At 40.1% G+C, this 19,961-nt stretch overlaps 1 long non-coding RNA gene across 1 annotated transcript in view; it reads left to right on the top strand.

Moving 5' to 3' along the window:
- LOC132658735 (uncharacterized) overlaps positions 1–19,961 on the top strand; it is a 41,996-nt gene that overhangs the window by 2,903 nt on the left and 19,132 nt on the right. The gene's annotated exons all lie outside the window — the stretch shown is intronic.

Genomic DNA, 19,961 nt, shown 5'->3' with positions numbered 1-19,961 from the left:
ACTTTCACTTTTCACTTTCATGCATTGGAGAAGGAAATGGCAACCCACTCCAGTGTTCTTGCCTGGAGAGTCCCAGGGATGGAGGAGCCTGGTGGGCTGCCGTCTATCTATGGGGTCGCACAGAGTCGGACACGACTGAAGCGACTCAGCAGCAGCCGCAGCAGCAGCAGCAGCAGATGGGTAAACAAAAGGAATGGTGTTTTTCTTTCTGGGGATGACCCAGAGGGATGGTACGGGGAGGGAGGCGGGAGGGGGGTTCAGGATGGGGAACACGTGTATACCCGTGGCAGATTCATGTTGATGTATGGCAAAACCAATACAATATTGTAAAGTAGTTAACCTCCAATTAAAATAAATAAATTTATATTTTTAAAAAAGGAATGGAAACTTAACTCATCCAAACTATACAGCTAATTAGGGTAGGAGTTATTACGGTATAAATTGTAATAACTTATGATAAAGATAGGAGAAGATTACCTTATTTACTCTATGGCCTTATGTCAGAGAGTACTTTTCCCCAGCTCCAAACCTGACCTGTACGAATTCTGGCTGATGATGCCGGAGAATTGCAACTCTGCAAACCACTTCTCTACCAGTAGGGGGAGCTAGCGAAACTGTAAATGAACAAGGAGGAGGAAACTCCCTCTCCCTCTCCCTCTCTGTTCTCTACATCTTGGTAGCAGCAGCTCCTTTACACTGCAGCAGCTGAACCCAGCTGGCAGTTTTTCCAACATTTGCAGAAGAACCAGCTTCATCATCACTGCATCTCAACCCCCGACTAGCAGCCTCAGTTGGAGATGCCCCTCTTTCCTGAGGTCTGGGTCCCAGTTCCCTCCTCTCAGTTTCTAAGTTTAAGTAATTTTAACTTCTTTATTTTGTTCAGCCATGACATCTCAGAGTTCTTTTTGTCTTTTCACAGATAACAATTCTTTATATGACATTATTTTAAAAACTCATAATCTATTACAACCTTTTATTTTTGCAGTGAATACAGAGTTACAGAATGTCCTATTAACAGTGACTTTCCTAGGCTTGCTTAAAGCTAAAGAGATAATTACAATTTTTCAAGAATATTCTTTGTATAAAAACTGTCCTTTGCCTAGAAGAAAGACTAGAGAGCTCTTCAATTGATATCATACAACTCAGTTTGGATTTCATACACAGAGAGAACCCTCTTCCAGGTGAACTTTTCTTTTCCCTCCAGAACTTATTTATTTTGGATAACTGAACTTTGTACCCTTTGACCAAAACCTCCCATTTTCCCCTCCCTTTGCCCCTGGTAACCACCATTTTACTCTCTGCTTCTATGTTTTTGACTATTCCACATCCCACATATGATTGAAATCATGAAATATCTGTCTTCTGTTTTAATAACTAGTGTGGCTTTTTGTCTCCTAACTGTTCCCAGTTGATACAGGACTGAAAAATAAATATTACCAGTCAATGTCACTTATGAATACAGATGTTAAATTCTAAATAATATTTTAGTAAACTTAGAAACAAAACTGTTAGAGGCATAGTCTGCAGCCACAGAATGGATCAGCAAAGAGAAGCAGGTCGAATAACTAAACCATTCCTTTTTTTTTTTTAACAGTCTCAGTTTATTCATAAACCATTCCTTGAATACTATATTCTCATGGAGCACAGCCTATACATGCAAGACTCAGTCAGGAATAGGCCACAAGACTGGAAGAAGACATTTGCAAATCACATAAGGAATTTGTATCTAGAACACATAAATAACACAGCTCAATAATAGGAAGCCAAATAACCCAATTTAAAAATTGGCAGATTTGAATAGACCTCACCAAAGGAGATAACTGAATGGCCAATAGGCACATGAAAAGATGCTCAACATCATGAGGGAATTCAGACTGAAACTGAAGAACGTATGGAAAACCACTAGGCCATTCAGTTATGACCTAAATCCCTTATGACTATACAGTGGAAGTGACAAATACAGGAAAGGGATCAGATCTGATAGAGTGCCTGAAGAACTATGGACAGAGGTTTATTACATTGTACAGGAGACAGTGACCAAAACCATCCCCAAGAAAAAGAAATGCAAGAAGGCAAAATATTTGTCTGAGGAGGACTTACAAATAGCTGAGAAAGGAAGAAAAGTGAAAGGCAAAGGAGAAAAGGAAAGATATACCCATCTAAATGCAAAAAGCGTTAGTTGCTTAGCAGTGTCTTCCTCTTCGTGACCCTACGGACTGTAGCACATTAGGTTCCTCCGTCCATGGGATTCTCCAGGCAAGAGTACTGGAGTGGGTTGCCATTTCCTTCTCCAGGGGATCTCCCCAACCCAGGGGTTGAATCTGGGTCTCCCACATTCTAGGCAGATTCTTTACCATCTGAGCCACCAGGGAATAGCAAGGAGACATAAGAAAGCCTTCTTAAGTGAACAATGCAAAAAAAAAAAAATAGAGGAAAACAATAGAATGGGAAAGACTAGAGATCACTTCAAGAAGATTAGAGATACCAAGGAAATATTTTATGCAAAGATGGGCTCAATAAAGGATAGAAACAGTGTGAACCTAACAGAAATAGAAGAGATTAAGAAGAGTTGGCAACAATACACAGAACAACTGTACAAAAAAAGGTCTTAGTGATCCAAATAAACACAATGGTGTGATCACTCACCTAGAGCCAGACATCCTAGAGTGTGAAGTCAAGTGAGCCTTAGGAAGCACTACTACAAACAAAGCTAGTGGAGGTGATGGAATTCCAGCTGAGCTATTTCAAATCCTGAGGGATGATGCTGTTAATGTGTTGCACTCAATATGCCAGCAAATTTGGAAAACTCAGCGGTGGCCATAGGAATGGAAAAGCTCAGTTTTAATTCCAGTTCCAAAGAAGGGCAATGCCAAAGAATGTTCAAACTACTGCACAATTGCACTCATTTCACATGCTAGCAAAGTAATGCTCAAAATTCTTCAAGCTGGGATTCAATAGTATGTAAACTAAGAACTTCCAGATGTACAAGCTGGGTTTAGAAAAGGTAGAAGAATCAGAGATCAAATTGCCAACATCCACTGGATCATAGAAAAAGCAAGGGAATTTCAGAAAAAACATCTACTTATGCTTTATTAACTATGCTAAAGCCTTTGACTGTGTGGATCACAACAAACTATGGAAAATTATTAGAGCGATGGGACTACCAGACTACCTTACTTGCCTCCTGAGAAACCTGTATGCAGGTCAAGAAACAACAGTTAGAACTTGACATGGAGCAATGGACTAGTTCCAAACTGGGAAAAGAGTACGTCAAGGCTGTATATTGTTACCCTGCTAATTTAACTTGAATGCAGAGTACATTATGAAAAATGTCAGGCTGGATGAAGCACAAGCTGGGATCAAGATTGCCAGGAGAAATATCAACAAGCTCAGATATGCAGATGACACTGCCCTAATGGCAGAAACCAAAGAGGAACTAAAGAGCCTGTTGATGAAGGTGAAAGAGGAGAGGGAAAAAGCTAGCTTAAAACTCAACATTCAAAAAACTACGATCATGGCATCTGGTCTCATCACTCTGGCAAATAGATATGGAAACAAGGGAAGCAGTGAGAGACTTTATTTCACTGGGCTCCAAAATCACTGCAGATGGTGACTGCAGCCATGAAATTAAAAGATGCTTGCCCCTTGGAAGAAAAACTATGACCAACCTAGACAGTGTATTAAAAAGCAGAGACATTACTTTGCCAACAAAGGTTGGTATATTAAAGTTATGGTTTTGGCAGTAGTCATGTAGGGATGTGAGAGTTGGACCATAAAGGAAGCTGAGCATTGAAGAATTGATGCTTTTGGACTGTGGTGTTGGAGAAGACTCTTGAGAGTCCCTTGGACAGCAAGGAGATCCAACCAGTCCATCCTAAAGGAGATCAGTCCTGAATATTCATTGGAAGGACTGATGCTGAAGCTGAAACTCCAATACTTTGGCCACCTGATGCGAAGAACTGACTCAGTGGAGAAGACCCTGATGCTGGGAAAGATTGAAGGCAGGAGGAGAAGGAGACGACTGAGGATGAGATGGTTGGATGGCATCACTGCCTTGACGTACATGAGCTTGAGCAAGTTACAGGAGTTGGTGATGGACAGGGGAGCAGGGCGTGCTGCAGTCCATGGGGTGGCAAATAGTCAGACATGACTGAGCAACTAAACTGAACTGAACAAATGTCCACCAACTGATGAATGGAGAGACAAAATGCAGCCTTCTGACGTACAGGTCACTGAAGAAAGCTGGATAAATGATTGATTCTTTCCCTTTATTTACCAGCCTTAAAAAATATCATTTGATTGTCTAACATTTACCAAAGATGACCAATGAAGTTTTGTCAGTTTTTTTTCAAGTAATTGTAATAAGCTTATTGATTGATGAATATTTGATGTTTTGCTTCTATTCTTAATAGTTTCAAATTGATACATATTCATGTAAAATACAGAAGAAAAAAGTCATCCCAATCATTTGCCTGTATATGTATGTATGCATGTGTCAGTCATTCAGAACCGTATGAACCTCTGTTGACATTTTGGTTTGTTTCCTTCTGGCCTTATTTCTATGCATATAGTTTTATCAGATAAGAATGTCGGAGATTCCAAATATCTCAGCATTTCTTCAGCACAAGTGTGAACACTGACATTGCTAGTGAGCAGTAGGGAAAGAGCTAAAAGCCAATCTCTGGCCTTCTGAGAGCTTAATGTAGTGGTCCTATTCGCTTAACTTGACAGTTAAGATATGTTAGCGTGGCACAGTAATTTTCCCGTGAATTCCAGGAGTCTGCAGTCTAACAAGCAGAAAGTACAAATATGAATAACTATAACTCGAGGTAAAAATATTAAGTGGTATGAAAGGAAAATTCTATGGGAGAGATGATTTCTACTGATCCTCTTGCCTTCCTGGGGTATTGCTCTGTGGCTTCTCTTAATATGTTACTATGATTATCTAAAAACAAAAAGAAGGACTCTAAATCAGTTCTTGGCCATACATTAGAATCATCTGGGGGTACTTTTAACGATCTCAGGCTGCACCACAGACCAGTCATGTCCAAATTTGGGAGGAGAGACTCAAGTATCAGCATTTTAAAAAAAATTCCCCAGAGAATTCCAATATGCAGTGAAGGTTGAAAATTGCCAAATGACTACTGTATTCAAAACTCTGTGCCAAATTCTATGCAGTACTATAAAATCCATTAAATATATGTATGTATATGGAAGCATTTCACTTTTTTACAACATGCTGTTCTTATGTCAAGTCATTTTCCTTGTACATTTGTGTCCATTCAAGTAATTAAACATAAAGGGGTTAGCCATTTGAACTCATAACTAATTGTACCTTATTAATTGCCCACTCTAACAGTACTAGTGAACTTAAGATGCAAATCAGAACTGCAAGTTCAAAGTCATGACAAAGTTAATGATTCATCCTCCTCTCTGTTGTTGCAGAAAGATGAGTTTGATAACCCTCGTGTTTATTCTGGAAGCAAAGGAAATGCCTACTGTAAAGAATGACCCCAATTTCCATTCTAGACTTAATCCAGAAGTCTAGAGTTGTAGCTGCCTTTTTCTAAAATTGAAGTATAGTTGACTTACAATATTGTGTTACTTTCAAATGTACAGCAAAGTAATTCAGTTATATTTTTTCTGATAATTTTCCATGATAGGTTATTATAGGATATTAAATATAGTTTCCTGTGCTATACAGTAGGTCCTTGTTATTTATTCTATATAGAGTATATATTCTATATAATGTATATCTGTGAATCCCAAACTCCTACTTTATCCCTCCCACACCCACTTTGGTAACCATAAGTTTGTTTTCTATGTCTGAGTCTTCTGTTTCATAAATAAGTTCCCTTGTATCATTTTTTTTTAGATTCCACATATAAGAGGTAACAAGTAATGTCTGTCTTTCTCTCCCAGACTTACTTCCCTTAGTTTGATAATATTTAGTTCCATTCATGGCGCTGCAAATGGTAATATTTCATTATTTCTTATGTCTGCAATTGCCTTTAAAACTTTTTATTGTGAAATAATTTCAAACTTACCCAAAAGTTGCAAAAACAGTATAAAGAAACCCCTCATGCAATTTCATCAATTGTTACCATTCTACCACCTTGGCTTTATCATACAATGAATAGATAGATAATAGATAGATATGTAGAGAGATATAGGTGGATAGTTTTTATGCTTACAAGAGTAAGCATAACATTATCATGTTTCTTAATCCCATTTGGAGTGTATTTCCCCTTAGAATAACCCTTAGAATAACAACATTCTCTTACAAACCACAGATCAACCACAAGAACAAGGGAATCTAGAGTTTATAATCAAAGTTTCCCCACTGTCTAAATCATGTCCTTCAGTTCAGTAGCTCAGTTGTATCTAACTATTTCCACCCCATGGACTGCAGCACACCAGGCCTCCCTGTCCATGACCAACTCCTGGAGCTAGCTCAAACTCATGTCCATCGAGTTGGTGATGTCATCCAACCATCTCATTCTCTGTCATCTCCTCCTCCTGCCTTCAGTCTTTCCCAGCATCAGAGTCTTTTCAAATGAGTCAGTTCTTCACATCAGGGGGCCAAAGGATTGGAGTTTCAGCTTCAGCATTAGTCCTTCCAATGAATATTCAGGACTGATTTCCTTTAGGATGGACTGGTTTGATCTCCTTGCTGTCCAAGGGACTCTCAAGAGTCTTCGCCAACACCACAGTCCACAAGCATCAATTATTCTGTGCTCAGCTTCCTTTATGGTCCAACTCTCACATCCCTACATAACTACTGGAAAAACCATAGCTTTGACTAGATGGACCGTTGCTGGCAAAGTAATGCCTCTGCTTTTTAATAGGCTGTCTAGGTTGGTCATAACTTTTCTTTCAAGGAGCAAGTGTCTTTTAATTTCATGGCTGCACTCACCATCTTCAGTGATTTAGGAGCCCCTCAAAATAAAGGCTCTCACTGTTTCCATTGTTTCCCTATCTGTTTGCTGTGAAGTGATAGGACTGGATGCCGTGATCTTAGTTTTCTGAATGTTGAGCTTTAAGCCAACTTTTTCACTCTCCTCTTTCACGTTCATCAAGAAGCTCTTTAGTTCTTCTTTGCTTTCTACCATAAAGACGGTATCACCTGCATATCTGAGGTTCTTGATATTTTTCTTGGCTTTCTTGACTCCAGCTTGTGCTTCATCCAGCCTGGCATTTTGCATGATGTACTCTGCATTCAAGTTAAATAAGCAGAATGATGATATACAGCCTTGAAATACTCCTTTCCCAATTTGGAATCAGACTGTTGTTCCATGTCGAGTTCTAACTGTTGCTTCTTGACTTGCATACAGATTTCTCAGGATGCAGGTCAGGTGGTCTGGTATTCCCATCTCTTGAAGAATTTTCCACAGTTTGTTGAGATCCACACAGTCAAAGGCTTTGGCATAGTCAATAAAGCAGAAATAGATGTTTTTCTGAAACTCTCTTGCTTTTTAGATGATCCAACAGATGTTGGCAATTTGATCTCTGGTTCCTCTGCCTTTTCTAAATCTAGCTTGAACATCTGGAAGTTCATGCTTCATGTACTGTTGAAGCCTGGCTTGGAGAATTTTGAGCATTTCTTTGCTAGTGTGATAGTGAGAGCAACTCTGCGGTAGTTTGAACATTCTTTGGCATTGCCTTTCTTTGGTATTGGAATGAAAACTGACCTTTTCCAGTCCTGTGGCCACTGCTGAGTTTTCCAAATTTGCTGGCATATTGTGCAGGCTTTCACAGCATCATCTTTTAGGATTTGAAATAACTCAACTGGAATTCCACCTCCACTAGCTGTGTTCGTAATGATGCTTCCTAAGGCCCACTTGACTTTGCATTCCAGGATATCGGTCTCTAGGTGAGTGATCACACCATCACGGTTATCTGGGTCATGAAAATCTTTTTTGTACAGTTCTTCTGTGTATTCTTGCCATCTCTTCTTAATCTCTTCTGCTTCTGTTAGGTCCATACCATTTCTGTCCTTTATTGTGCCCATCTTTGCATGAAATGTTTCCTTGGTATCTCTAATTTTCTTGAAGAGATCTCTAGTCTTTCTGATTCTATTGTTTTCTTCTATTTCTATGCATTGATCATTGAAGAAGACTTTCTTATCTCTCCTTGCTATCTTATCTTATCCTTCTCCATCAGAAGGCAGACAGAATGAAAACCACAATCACAGAAAATTAACCCATCTGATCCCATGGACCACAGCCTTTTCTAACTTAATGAAACTATGAGCCATACCGCATAGGGCCACCCAAGATGGACACGTCATGGTGGAGAGGTCTGACAAAATGTGGTCCACTGGAGAAGGGAATGGCAAATCACTTCAGTATTCTTGCCTTGAGAACCCCATGAACTGTATGAAAAGGCAAAAAGATAGGACACTGAAAGATGAACTCCCCAGGTCAGTAGGTGCCCAATATGCTATTGGAGATCAGTAAAGAAATAACTCCAGAAAGAATGAAGAGACAGAGCCAAAGCAAAAACAATACCGAGTTGTAGATGTGACTGGTAATGGAAGTAAAGTCCAATGCTGTAAAGAGCAATATTGCTTAGGAACCTGGAATGTTAGGTCCATGAATTCAGGCAAATTGAAAGTGGTCAAACAGGAGATGGCGAAAGTGAACATTGACATTTTAGGAATCAGTGATTTAAAATGGACTGGAATGGGTGAATTTAACTCAGATGACCATTTTTATCTACTACTGTGGGCAAGATCCCTTAGAAGAAATGGGAGGAGCCATCATAGTCAACAAAAGAGTCTGAAATGCAATTCAGTTCAGTTCAGTTCAGTCGCTCAGCCGTGTCCAACTCTTTGAGACCCCATGAATCGAAGCATGCCAGGCCTCCCTGTCCATCACCATTTCCCAGAGTTCACTCAAACTCACGTCCATCAAGTTGGTGATGTCATCCAGCCATCTCATCCTCTGTCATCCCCTTCTCTTCCTGCCCCCAATCCCTCCCAGCATCACAGTCTTTTTCAATGAGTCAACTCTTCTCATGAGGTGGCCAAAGTACTGGAGTGTCAGCTTTAGCATCATTCCCTCCAAAGAACACCCAGGGCTGATCTTCTTTAGAATGGACTCGTTGGATCTCCTTGCAGTCCAAGGGACTCTCAAGAGTCTTCTCCAACACCACAGTTCAAAGGCATCAATTCTTCGGCGCTCAGCCTTCTTCACAGTCCTACTCTCACATCCATACATGACTACTGGAAAAACCATAGCCTTGACTAGACAGACCTTTGTTGGCAAAGTAATGTCTCTGCTTCTGAATATGCTATCTAGGTTGGACATAACTTTTCTTCCAAGGAGTAAGTGTCTTTTAATTTCATGGCTGCAGTCACCATCTGCAGTGATTTGGGAGCCCCAAAAATAAAGTCTGACACTGTTTCCACTGTTTCCCCGTCTGTTTCCCATGAAGTGATGGGACCCGGTGCCATGATCTTAGTTTTCTGAATGTTGAGCTTTAAGCCAACTTTTTCACTCTCCTCTTTCACTTTCATCAAGAGGCTTTTTAGTTCCTCTTCACTTTCTGCCATAAGGGTGGTGTCATCTGCATTTCTGAGGTTATTGATATTTCTCCCGGCAATCTTGATTCCAGCTTGTGCTTCTTCCAGCCCAGCGTTTCTCATGATGTACTCTGCATAGAAGTTCAATAAGCAGGGTGACAGTATACAGCCTTGAGGTACCCTTTTCCTATTTGGAATCAGTCTGTTGTTCCATGTCCAGTTTTAACTGTTGCTTCCTGACCTACATACAGACTTCTGAAGAGGCAGGTCAGGTGGTCTGGTATTCCCATCTCTTTCAGAATTTTCCACAATTTATTGTGATCCACACAGTCAAAGGCTTTGGCATAGTCAATAAAGCAGAAATAGATGTTTTTCTGGAACTCTTTTGCTTTTTCCATGTTCCAGCGGATGCTGGCAATTTGATCTCTGGTTCCTCTGCCTTTTCTAAAACCAGCTTGAACATCTGGAAGCTCACAGTTCACATATTGCTGAAGCCTGGCTTGGAGAATGTTGAGCATTACTTTACTAGCGTGTGAGATGAGTGCAGTTGTTTGGTAGTTTGAGCATTCTTTGGCATTGCCTTTCTTTGGGATTAGAATGAAAACTGACCTTTTCCAGTCCTGTGGCCACTGCTGAGTTTTCCAGATTTGCTGGCATATTGAGTGTAGCACTTTCACAGCATCATCTTTCAGGATTTGAAATGGCTCCACTGGAATTCCATCACCTCCACTAGCTTTGTTTGTAGTGATGCTTTCTAAGGCCCACTTGACTTCACATTCCAGGATGTCTGGCTCTAGATGAGTGATCACACCATCATGATTATCTTCATCATGAAGATATTTTTGGTACAGTTCTTCTGTGTATTCTTGCCATCTCTTCTTAATATCTTCTACTTCTGTTAGGTCCATACCATTTCTGTCCTTTATTGTGCCCATCTTTGCATGAAATGGTCCCTTGGTACCTCTAATTTTCTTGAAGAGATCTCTAGTCTTTCCCATTCTGTTGTTTTCGTCTATTTCTTTGCATTGATCGCTGAAGAAGGCTTTCTTATCTCTTCTTGCTATTCTTTGGAACTCTGCATTCAGATGCTTATATCTTTCCTTTTCTCCTTTGCTTTTCGCCTCTCTTCTTTTCATGGCTATTTGTAAGGCCTCCCCAGACAGCCATTTTGCTTTTTTGCATTTCTTTTCCATGGGGATGGTCTTGATCACTGCCTCCTGTAAAATGCCACGAACCTCAGTCCATAGTTCATCAGGCACTCTATCTATCAGATCTAGGCCCTTAAATCTATTTCTTACTTCCACTGTATAATCATAAGGGATTTGATTTAGGTCATACCTGAATGGTCTAGTGGTTTTCCCTACTTTCTTCAATTTAAATCTGAATTTGGCAATAAGGAGCTCATGATCTGAGCCACAGTCAGCTCCTGGTCTTGTTTTTGCTGACTGTATAGAGCTTCTCCATATTTGGCTGCAGAGAATATAATCAATCTGATTTTAGTGTTGACCATCTGGTGATGTGAAATGCAATACTTGGGTGCAATCTCAAAAATGACAGAATGATATCTATCCATTTCCAAAGCAAACCATTCAGTATCACAGTAATCCAAGTCTATGCCCCAACTAGTAATGGTGAAGAAGCTGAAGTTGAATGGTTCTATGAAGACCTATAAGACCTTCTAGAACTAATACCCAAAACAGATGTCCTTTTCATCATAGGGAACTGGAATGCAAAAGTAGGAAGTCAAGAGATACTTGGAGTACCAGGCAAATTTGGCCTTGGAGTACAAAATGAAGCAGGTCAAAGGCTAACAGAGTTTTGCCAAGAGAACACACTGGTCATAGCAAACACCCTCTTCCAACAACACAAGAGATCCCTCTACACGTGGACATCATCAGATAGTCAATACCAAAATCATATTGATTATATTCTTTCCTACCACAGATGGAGAAGCTCTATACAGTCAGCAAAAACAAGACTGGGAGCTGACTGTGGCTCAGATCATGAACTCCTTATTGCCAAATTCAGACTTAAATTGAAGAAAATAGGGAGAAAGAAAGAAAGAAAGAAAATAGGGAGAAAGAAAGAAAGAAAGAAAACCACTAGACCATTCAGGTATGACCTAAATCAAATCCCTTACGATTATACAGTGGAAGTGACAAATATATTCAAGGTATTAGATCTGACAGAAAGAGTGACTGAAGAACTATGGACGGAGGTTCGCGACATTTTACAGGAGGCAGTGATCAAGACCATCCCCAAGAAAAAGAAATGCAAAAAGGCAAAATGTTTGTCTGAGGAGGCCTTACAAATAGCTGAAAAAAGAAAAGACTTGAAAAGCAAAGGAGAAAAAGAAAGATACACCCATTTGAATGCAGAGTTCCAAAGAATAGCAAGGAGAGATAAGAAAACCTTCCTGAGTGATCAATGCAAAGAAATAGAGGGGCCTTGTTCAGTAAATCTTTAATCCAATTTTCTGTTGATGGGCGGGGCTGTGTTCCCTCCTTTTTGTCTGACCTGAGACCAAACTATGGTGGAGGGAATGAAGATAGTGGTGACCTCCTTCAAAAGGTCCTCTGCATGCATGCGCTGCTGCACTCAGTGCCCTGACCCTGCAGCAATACACCGCCAACCCACGCCTCCACCAGACACTCCTGGACACTCACAGGCAAGTCTGAGTTAGTCTCTTGTTGGGTCCCTGCTCCTTTCTCCCGGGTCCTGGTGTGCACAGGGTTTTGTTTGTTCCCTCTAAAAGTCTGTTTCCCCAGTCCTGTGTAAGTTCTGCAAACAAAGGGACAATAATGTCCTTTCTAGCACTCTTTTCTGCTCCAGGACCCAATTCCAGAGCATTATGCATGACCTTTAGTTTCATGTCTCTCCCATCTCCTCTCATCTGAAATAGTTCCATGGCCTTCTTTGCTTTTCTTGCCATTGACAGTTGTGAAGAGTACCGGCCACTTGTATTATGGAAGGTCCCTCAGTCTGGGCTTGTGTCCAGTTTTCTCAGGATCAGATTGAGTCTTGTGCTTTTGTTTGTTTGCTTGTTTGTTGGCCATGGTGTTTGGCTTGTGGGATCTCAGTTCCTGGACCAGGGGTTGAATTCAGGTGATGCAGTGAAAGCCCAGAATCCCAACCACCAGATCATCAGAAAACTCCCTGAGTTCCAAGGTTTCAGAGTAGGATATCAAATAAGAGCTCCTGTCTCACCGTCAAGGTACCACAGAAAGAGGATCATGAAGTCGGCTTATTTCATCACTGGTGAGGTTAACTTTGATCACTTGGTGTCTGCCAGTTTCGTCCACTGTCAAATTACTAATTTTCCCCTTGCAATGTCATTATGAGAGACCTGCAGGGCAGGTATTAAGATGAGGTGAGCAAGGCACTTAGGGCACAAAATGTTGACAAATATTTAAAGATAAAGTCATGTCAATAAGATACTAAAAGGCTCATTTTTATATTTGTTTTAGATGTTTTAAATAGTTGCAATGGCTTAAAAAATGATTTAAAATGTTGCTTGTAATACAGTTTTGCCTGCTAAATTCTCCACATTTTGTAACCTGTTTTATTTCTTCGGGTGTAAAGCGTTTTTGCTTAGTATTGTGATATTGTATATGTTTTGTCCCAGTTGTATAGTAATGTTTCAGTCCATCATCCAGCTTTGGCTGCTGAAATCATACAGCTGTGAAGACTTGCCTTTGTTTCTGTTAGACTGCTTTTCAGTTCCGTATTGAGTATCTTAAGTACTGTAGAAAAGATGTCACTTCTTCCTTTAAGGCTGTTTTGTAATATACATAAGGACTGGAATTGTGTTTTTAAAGAAAAGCATTCAAGTATGACAATAATACTATCTGTGTTTTCACCATTCAAAGTGCTGTTTAGTAGTTGAAACTTAAACTATTTAATGTCATTTAATAAAGTGACCAAAATGTGTTGTGCTCTTTATTGCATTTTCACAGCTTTGAAAATCTGTGCACATAATGTTTCATAGAAAATGTATAGCTTTTTATGTGCTATTTAATGGTGATTCTTTTGCACATTTAGTTATTTAATATTGGGAGGTCAAGGAGTTTGTTTTTTGAATCTGTTATATACTAAATTCTGTAAAAGGAGATCTCAAACCTCAAAAATAATTTACATACCAGGAAAAAAAAATGTTGAGAAACTCACTCTTAAGAGGGAGTGCAAGTGCAGGTCTAGCCCCTGATAGGAAGATCTATTATCCCTTTTCTACAGTGAAAGCAAGGAGTCCTAAGCACTAGATTGGGAATTTCCTGACTGCCCCTTTTAAAAAATACCTAGTTACATAAGCAATTCCTCTGCCATCTCTTGGGGGGTTCAGGAGGCAACTCTACAAACTTAACGTTATGATATAAAATTTGAAAAATAAAACTGAAATAAAATTCTGCCATCAAATTTAGTCTCAATGAGAAAAGGAATCCAGGTGGATGGGGTTAAAACAGCAAAAGCAAAGCAAGTGGGAAACAGGATGTTGAGAAAAATCACTGGTGCGAGGAGCAGAGCATAAGGATCCTGGGCTGCGCCTGTCCCCGGGTTGGACCCTTGAGTCCATCCTAACAGAAATACCTGTTGTGCCTTCAAAATTCCAAGGGCCATCATATGAATCCTCTGCTCTGGGAGTGAAAGGTCAATTGCTCAGCAGGCTCGGTAGGAGCTGCTCCCACTCATCTCTCTGACCTTATCTCCCACCTCCCGCCACAGCTCAGCAGTTCTGCTAGAACAAAGTCGTCTGGCCTCAGGGACTTTGTGCTAGTTTCCTGGCACAGGACATTATGTCCCAAATCTCCATATCCCTCCTGCAGATTTCTGCTCAACCTGGTCACTGAGGCCTTCTCTGAGAACCATCAAAGTTATTGCCCACTCACCCCTACTCCCTGCCTCCCTCCTCTGCTTCACATTTCTTCAGAGCACTTAGGACCACATACTTACAAACATGTTTCTTTGTTTTATCTATTTCACCCCTGCTGGAATAGAGAGTTTAGGCAGGATAGGCATTTTTGTGAGTTTTGCTCACTTCTGGATCCCCAGTGTCTAGAACATGCCTAGTACATAAGAGCTCACCAAATGTGTGTGAGTGTGTCTGTGTGTGTGTCAGCGATAGGAAAAGAGAAACAGAGAGAGGTAACGTTGAGAGGTAAGTTGGAACAGATAACATTGAGAGGGAAGTTGGAACTGATGCTCTTGCCTCTGATAGGATGGGCTTATCGTGAAGCTGATAAAGCTTAAGGAAAGGTCCTAACATATTTACACAGCCATATGCTGAAATTTGTAAAAGTAAAATGCTTAAACTTCAGTTAGTTCAAAATAGCATCTCTCTCCACTCTGGCACCCCCACTCTCACACTTTCTGTAGTGGCTTTGTCCTGCATCAGCTTAGCTAAGCTGGAACCACATTCTCTTCTCCACATGCTTCCAGGTTAGGCATAGAGACATTTTGTGGCAGGCAGATGTGAACCAGAAATCAGATTTTTGAAGCTCCAAAGGTTAGTTCAGGGTGCCAGGCACTGTGACAGCTTGCACTCAAGTCACTGATCGGATCTCCACTTAGATGGCACTAGGTAACACTCTGCCACTAAACCTTCTTCCACATAGCCTGTCCCACTGACCTACAGCAACTTTGGGCTCAACAGCAGACACAGGGACAGCAGTCCACACGATAATCAGACCCTATTATGAGTCCCTCACTCTATGTCACTCATGGCAGTTCTGCTTCTTTGATGACCCCTGACTATTACACTTCCCATGGGGCTCAGTGACACTGAAGTGGTCAAAGGAACTCCAGTGAGGGACTCCAGCTGAAGGAAAATTGAGTTGGGCACATATTTTACTGGGATTCAGAGACTTATACTCACAATGGCTTACAATCACTTCCTTGAATGGTTGGGTCATTTATAGCCACCCTAAATATGAATGGCTCCCAGGAACACACCGATGGTCTGCTGCCAGAAGGCATATGGTAATATGATCATGTCTTAGGGCACCTGGCATCAGAAGCATGTGGGCTGTGGACAAGAAATGAGGTTTAAAATGTATAAAGCCAGAAGCAAATCTGTGGGAAGTTCTTTCAATCATATTATGCAATTTTTTCCCCAGACTTTGTGATATTTCTGGCATTTGTGAGCTTTTTAACAATCTTACTTTGTTATCATTTCTTTTCTCATTCCAAAGAATTGTTCACTTTTATACCCAATGTTGTATTATTAAGTCTGTATTACAGTTGCATGTATTGGGTTAGCCAAAAAAGTTTGTTCAAGTTTTATGGAAAAACTCAAATGAACTTTTTGGCTAACCCAATAAATTGAAGAAATTAGGACACACCCTCTCACTACACACAAAAAGAAATGCAAATGGTTAAGTTAAAGACTTAAACGTAAGACACCATAAAACTCCTAGAATAGATCATAGGTAAAGCATTCTCTAATATAAATCATACCAATGTTTTCTTAGGTCAGCCTCCTAAGGCAATAGAAATAAAAACAAAAATAAACAAATGGAACCTAATCAAACTTTCAAGCTTTTGCACAGCAAAATAAACCATTTAAAAATGAAAATACAACCTACAGAATGGGAGAAAATATTTGCAAATGATATGACAGACAAGAGCTTAATTTTCAAAATATACCAATAGTTCATATAACTCAACAACAAAACAAACAACTCAATGAAAAATAGGCAGAAGACCTAAATAGATATTTCTCTAAATAAATACAAATGGCCAATAGACACATGAAAAGATGTCAATATCACAAATTATTAGAGAAATGCAAATCAAAACTACAATGAGGTACCACCTCACACTGTTCTGAATGGTCATCATTAAAAACTCTACAAATAACATCAACATGAATTAGCCATAGATGTACATATGTCAATGCTTCCCTGGTGGCTCAGATGGTAAAGAATCTACCTGCAATGCAGGAGACCTGAGTTTGATCCCTGGGTTGGGAAGATCCCCTGGAGAAAGAAATAGCAACCCACTCCAGTATTCCTACCTGGGATATCATATGTCCCCACCTTTTTGAACCTCACTCCCACTTCTCACCCTTTCCTACCCTTCTAGGTTGTATCTCCTTCAATTAAAAATAAATAAATTAAAAAAAAACTCTACAAATAACAAATGCTGGAGAGGATATGGAGAAAAGGGAACCTTTCTCCACCATTGGTATGAATGTAGGTTGGTACAGCCACTGTGGAAAACATTGTGGAGGTTCCTCAGAAAACTAAAAATAGAATTACCATATAATCCAGCAATACCATTCCTGGGCATATATCCAGACAAAACAATAATACAAAATGATTAGTTTGGTGCAAACTAATTGCGGGGTTTCCCTGGTAGCTCAGATGGTAAAACCATCTGCCTACAATGCGGGAGACCCAGGTTTGATCCCTGGGTCGAGAAGATCCCCTGGAGAAGGAAATGGCAACCCACTCCAGAACTCTTGCCTGGAAAATCCCATGGACCAAGGAGCCTGGGGGGCTACAGTCCATGGGGTCGCAAAGAGTCAGACAGAACTGAGCAACTTCACTTCACTTCACTTCAAACTAATTGTGGTTTTCCATTGTTGAACTTGGCTATTTGATATTGGAATACATTCTCAAATAGATATGGTTAGTTATACATCATTTTAATGCACATTTCTTACTCTATGTTTTTGCTAATGACTTATTGTTGTTTTCTTAGTTGCTCAGTCATGTCCAACTCTTTGCAACCCCATGAACTGTAGCCCACCAGTTCCTCAGTCCATAGGGTTTTTCCAGGCAAGAATACTGGAGTGGGTTGCTATGTCCTTCTCCTAGGGATCTCCTGACCCAGGGATCAAACCTGTGTTTCCTGCATTGGCAGGCAGACTCTTACCACTGAGCCACCAGGTAAGCCCAGTGACTTTTTACTTGCTGTTTATTTTATATTTATTTTAGACTAGGGAAAATGATGTTAGACAAAATGCAAATTTAAGCAGTTTTCTTAGCCAAGTTCAAAATGGGTCATAAAGCAGCAGAGACAACTTGCAACATCGACAAAGCATTTGACCCAGGAACTGCTAATGAACATACAGTGCAGCAGTGGTTCAGGAAGCTTTGCAAAGGAAACAAGAGCCATTGGAAGTTAACAACGGCCAACTGAGAGGACTATCAAATCTGACCCTCTTATAATTATTAACACACAAGAAGTTGCCAAAGAACTCAAAGTCAACCATTCTATGGTCATTCGACATTTGAAGCAAATTGGAAAGGTGAAAAAGCTCCATAAGTGGATGCCTCATGAGCTCACACACACACACACACACACACACACAAATCATTGTTTTGAAGTATCATCAAATCATTGTTTTGAAGTGTCATCTTCTCTTATTCTTTGCAACAATGAACCATTTCTCGATTGGATTGTGACGTGCGACGAAGAGTGGACTATATACAACAACTGGCGATGACCAGCTCAGTGGTTGGACCAAGAAGAAGCTCCAAAGCACTTTCCAAGGCCAAACTTGCACCAAAAAAGATCATGGTCACTGTTTGGTGGTCTGCTGCCCATCTGATCAACTACAGCCTTCTGAATCCAGGAGAAACCATTACATCTGAAAAGTATACTCAGCAAATCAAAGAGATGCACTGAAAACTGCAATGCCTGCAGCTAGCACTGGTCAACAGAATGGGTCCAATTCTTCTCCACAACACCACCTAACCACACATGGCATAACCAACACTTCAAAAATTGAACAAATTGAGGTACAAAGTTTTGTCTCATCCACCATATTCACCTGACCTTTCACCAAACGACTACGACTTCTTCAAGCATCTCAACAATTTTTTTGCAGGGAAAGTGCTTCCACAATCAGTAGGAAGCAGAAAATGGCTTTTCAAGAGTTCCTTGAATCCCAAGGCACAGATTTTTACACTACAGGAATAAACAAACTTATTTCTCACTTGCAAAAATGTGTTGATTGCAATGGTTTCTATTTTGATTCATAAAGATGTGCTTGAGCCTAGTTATAATGATTTAAAATTCATGGTCCAAAACCTCAATTACCTTTTCATCAACCATATGAATATGCACACCTATATTCATAGCAGAACTATCCACAGTAGCCAAGATATGGAAACAACCTAAATATCCATTGGCAGATGAACAGATAAAAAAGATATGGTACATATATACAATGGAATACTACTCAGCCATCAAAAAGAATGAAATAATGCCATTTGCAGCAACACAGATGCAACTAGAGAGTATCATGCTAAGTCAGAAAGACAAAGACAAATACCATATGACATCATTTATACATGGAATCTAAAACATGACACAAATGAACTTACCTATGAAACAGAAACAGACTCACAGACACAGAAAACAGACTTGCAGTTGCCAAGGGGGAGGCATTTGGGGGATAGATAGAGTGAGAGGCTAGGGTTAGCACATGTAAGCTATTATACATGGAATGGATAAACAACAAGGTCCTACATTATAGCACAAAGAACTATATTCAGTATCCTATGATAAACCATAATGGAAAAGAATATTTAAAAAAAAGAATGTATGTGTGTGTGTGTGTGTGTGTATAACTGAGTCACTTTGCTGCACACCTGAAAGTAACATGACATTGTAAATCAACTATACTTCAGTAAAAAGAAAAGTTTGTTCTGTTGTTCTTAAAGAGGGACTCCAAACTGCACAGGCCTTAGGACCCATGAGACCTGGACCATCCCCTCCCTCTAAATATGAAGCTGATGAAATTGGCTTTTATCCTGAAAGCAATCAGGAACCACCACAGGATTGTGGTAGAGGACCTGTACCAATAATCAGACATGTACCAACTGGTGGTGCACTTGGAGCAGGGTCACATTGGCTTGTGAGAGCTAACTTAAATTTTCAGAAATTTCACAAAGTGGTTGAAATCATAATGGCAGCTTAAAATCATCCACTGTGGTAGTATTTACAACTATATAAATTGGCATATGCTACAAAACAGGCCTTCCTCTATCCCCACCCCCAGGGGACCCAATTTTAAACTTATACTGCTGGTATCAAGGGACTTCTTGGTCATAAATCCTCATGAGAAAATATGACCATAATTAATCTACTCTCAGGTGTAGCTGAGATACAGATTAGATGAAGAGTAATAAAGGTTAAGGAGGGAAAACTCTCTCAAGACAAACAAAACTGTACCTACCCATCCACCTTCAACCTTGCTTAAGATAAACCCTGCTGATCTTCAGTTCTATGGGAGAAGGGTTGGGGTTCACAAAAGTGGAGATTTTTGAGTTTGTGTGTTGCATGCCATGCCTCAGTTATGCCTCAGCCAAGCACTGATTATGACAAATGCTATTTAATATTTTAAATTGGATTTAGAATCACATAGAAGGTCATTGCTTTTGCTTCTGGGGGGATTTCAAAGTGTATATTTAAATAAATATAAAGATAA

This window comes from Ovis aries, chromosome X (assembly GCF_016772045.2).
Source record: "Ovis aries strain OAR_USU_Benz2616 breed Rambouillet chromosome X, ARS-UI_Ramb_v3.0, whole genome shotgun sequence".
Lineage (NCBI taxonomy): Eukaryota > Metazoa > Chordata > Mammalia > Artiodactyla > Bovidae > Ovis > Ovis aries.
The sequence above is the reverse complement of the archived record's forward strand: the minus strand, read 5'-3'. Positions and strand labels throughout refer to the sequence as shown.